Raw genomic sequence first — 4,120 nt, forward strand, 5'->3', positions numbered from 1 at the left:
AGCGTAGCCGATCGAGCATTCTCACTAAATAACATCAGTGTACCTCACTGCGTACCCTCCATCTGTAGCACATCATTCTATTTTACCCTCTGCTCAATAGTAGCTTATATTTTAACTGCAATTAGGCGCTCGCTTCGTGTAGTAGGTCTTAGCGATAAGACTACTGCTAGGGAAGCTGGCGCTTCCTGGTAAACCCAAAAGTCTATTGTGAGTCTTCTAGAGTAGAATCCCTAATGTTTATTCACTGCCAAGCACGCCCTATGCCTTGGCTGTGTTGTCCTAACCCCTAACTAGCCAGCTCGGCATCGCCTTCCTGTGCTTTGCCTTGTGTGAGTGGGTGAAGGCTTGCCATTGAACTATCCACCACCACACTGCCCTCCCAAGCCTTTGTCCACTCACGGTCCTTCGTGCTGCACGTTCTGTTGTGCTTTCAGTGACGGTCGGTCTGTTGACCTAGGCTTGAGCTTTGTTTCAGCAGCAATGTGCTGTTCGAACTTTCTGTTGTTCGTAGTAGCTGCATACTCTGTCAGCAGCACTGGTATATCCCTGCTCAGTTGCTTGGTTGATTCCCACGAGTCTTCGATCGGCTCGAGCCCTTTCCAGCTAACCAGCACTTCATAGTCTTTTTTGTCCTTATTCCAGCGCATCTCTTTCAATTTCTCCACCGATAGTACAATACCTTGAGCTGCCACGTGATCTCGCAGCTCTTCGCTGACCAACAGTGACTTATCAGCGTAGAATTTTAGTCGCGAAGGGTAGACACGAAAAGAGTGTTGGTCCGCCCGTGTGACTTGGTACGGTCCCACCAGGAGCTTATCATGATGTTTGGTCGACTCGGGACCTCAACACAAAGTCCCCGACGTCGAAGGTTGGTCGACGTGCATACTTCTGCATGCGTTTGTTCCGCTCTGTCTGTTTTGCTCGCTCACTGACCATCGGTTTGTGGAGTTCATGTATGCTGCGTCGGAGGCTGTCTAACCAGTTCGTTATGGCTTCAAGTTGCTCTGGTAGCTCTACAATTTTCTTCTGTCTGGTATCCATACATAACGTGAGCGGAGACGGTAGTTGGAATCCACAGAAGAGTTCCACCGGCGCCCGATTTCCAAGGGATGGAGCCGGTGTGTGGCTCAAACTGGACTGCAGTATCGGCACGAAAAATGTCCAGTCGTGCGTGTCAACCAGGTACTCCAGGCACAGCACACGAAGGACTTGCATGATGTCACGGTTTACCCTCTCTACGCTCCCGTTAATTTAAGGAGAGTATACCACCGTGACTTCATGACGTGCTTTCAAACGCCTGCAAAGTTCCGCTCCAACCTCGGCCTTGAAGTGCGATCCTTGATCGGAGATCCACACCGGAGCCAATCCATATCTACTATACCATGCCAGAATCGCCCCAACCACGACGGTGCTCGTGGGGGTTGCGCATGGCACTAGTTCGGTGAAGTGGGTGGCCTCGTCTTTCAGTACCAAGAGATAGCGATTACCAGCAAAGCTGTCACTCAGCGTCAGGAAATCAAAGTGTAGTGCTCCATTTCGCTCATTCGTTCGAAAAGTAGGGCCCCATGGTCGTTAAATAGTTTTTCCTCCTTTTACGTGTTTGCACATGAGGCACGCATCGAGGAACCGCTCCACACATGCTCGTAAATGGTGTACATTGAAGTATCTACTGACACATTCCAGCATTGCATCACGTCCCCGGTGGCCCTGGGGTCCACAATGTGCCACCACAAGGAGCCGCTGTACGAGATCGGTAGCTTTGCGGGGTATCCACATCCTGTCTTTGATAAACCAACCCTGCTCGGCATTGCCTACAGCTACAGCTGGTCGAGACGCTGCATGCTGCCGCTGCACCTCAATTATCACGGAAACCGACGGCCAAATGAAATCCGGATCGTCGAGCGGACGAAGGTGATGTTGATGTGGCTGTGTAAGCACCAGCTTATCACCTGAGCAAGGTTCAGTCTTCTTACGGCGCTTCTGGTGTGGCTGCGGCCTCGCCGGAGACTCCACACTTCTTCGTTTCCGGAGAGTCATAGCGTTCAGATGAACTGCTGATCCGTATTTACCTCCCCAGCGCGACACCATGTCCGCCCAAACATTCGATTCCCCGTCAGCTCCACTTCGTATCTGTACTCCATTAACTTAGTAGACCATCGCAATAATTTGCCCCGAATGTGTTTTTTTTTACTTCTTTTCCAGGTGCAAATACGTAGACCAAGTTCTGGTGGTCACAGTAAAGCTTAAAGCCACCTTCGCGCAAGAGTAAATAGCTCAATTTCTCGCAAGCGCACACGATCGGGTAAGCTTCTTTTTCAATTATGGACCAGTTGATTTGCGATCCAGTAAAGCTTCCACTCAGACATACTAAACGTTCGTGTGGCTGCTCGTACACTTCTTTTCCAGGTAGCCATTCCACCACTTGACTGGCCACAACACTCCAACCCACATCGGAGGCATCTGTCAGCAGGCACATCGTTGCGCCTTCCTTTAGGAACGCTAACGTAGCGCTCATAGTCAACATTTCCTTCATTGAGTCGTATGCTAGTCGTTGTTGTTTAGTAAGTTCCACTGCAATCCCTGCTGCAACACGTTTCGTCCTCCTGGAGGCTCGCGCTAACGCAGTGTCCAACGCATCTTGAAGTGGACGGGCTTTCCGGGCGTAGTCGACGAGCGAATCCCTCATCCAATTCGTTGCGCATAAAAATTGTTGCAGCTCTGCCGCTGTCGTTGGGTAAGGCAGCGCTTGCAGTGCTTGAATTCTATCCGGGTCATGATGAACTCCATCGCCATTGATTAATTTCCCACACCATCGCACCTCTTGTTCAAATAGGCTTGACTTCTTCAGGCTAATCTTGAAACCAAAGAAATCCAACAACTCGAACAATCTCTCGAGTTTGGCGAGGTAGGTGGAGGCATCAGTTGCGAACAGGAGTAAATCATCTATCCACACTAATAAGTGCTTTTGCAATAACTCTTCCAGACACTTCTGAATCGTCGACTGGAAAAAGAGTGCTGCGTCGGTGCATCCTTGAGGCACCCTGCGAGGCGTGTAAACTTTCCGGTGAGTCATGTAAGAGAGCCACTCTTGACACTCCTCGGCTAAGGTCAGTTGGCAATAGCCTTTAATGAAATCGAATAAACCGGAAAACTTAGCACCTTTTACATCCTCCAAGTCCACATTCAGATCCGGCATCACACCGACGATCGCTTCGATGTCGGCGTTGACAGGTTTGTAGTCCGCTGTTTGGCTATACTCTCCACCGCTCTTACGAACCGGTAAGACAGGACACGCCCATCGGCTCTCAGTATTTTCATATACCCAGCCTAACCGCACTAACTCGTCGTTGAAATCGTCAAGCAATTTCCTCACCTCAGGTGGGTATCGTCGCGCTTTACAGCGATACGGTTTGGTTCCTTCCCTAAGGCGAATCTTCATTGGCGCCACACGAGCCGGTGGGTCATTTCCAAGTGTCAATCTCCAGATATCAAAGCGGCTCGCTATTCGCCGGAGTTCCGATGCGTGTTCTAATGGAAATCCTTTCTTCACAGCTTCTGTTACTAGACCCTCGACGGCAGTTACTACATCATCACTTATTTCCCCGCTACCAATTTTTGGCTCATCGACTTCATCAAATTCATCATCCTGCCCTCTCCGAACAGTATTGGCAACGAGTAAGTCAAGCTCTCGATGCACGTCAATCCCCAACATCGTCAACACGTCATTCCCCAATAAAAATTAGCTTGCATCACCAGGGATGATGAGGCACTCAACCGGTTTAGCGATACGAACACTGCCGGCAGCAGTCCGTAGTAGCCGTGAAATTTTGCCCTGTATGAACCAGCACATGTTTGTCGGCTAACCTGTCAAGCAGCGGGATAATGAGACTGAGCCGAATGATTTCAGGGCGGGTTCCGAGGATCGTCATAATTTTCATAGGTGGAAGAACTCCTTTTATTCACGATTGCACCGGCGGAGCCGGCCTGCCCGAACTTACGCCGCTCTTCTTCTAGAAGACCGTCGTTTTTTAAGTTTTCCTCTTCTGCCTTTCAAGGCGGGCAGGCGGCTAACAGTTCAGCCTGATAACTCGTTTTGGGTGTCTCTGTTTTCGTTTCGCTC

Source organism: Phytophthora infestans, genomic scaffold, assembly GCF_000142945.1.
Source record: "Phytophthora infestans T30-4 supercont1.65 genomic scaffold, whole genome shotgun sequence".
NCBI lineage: Eukaryota > Oomycota > Peronosporomycetes > Peronosporales > Peronosporaceae > Phytophthora > Phytophthora infestans.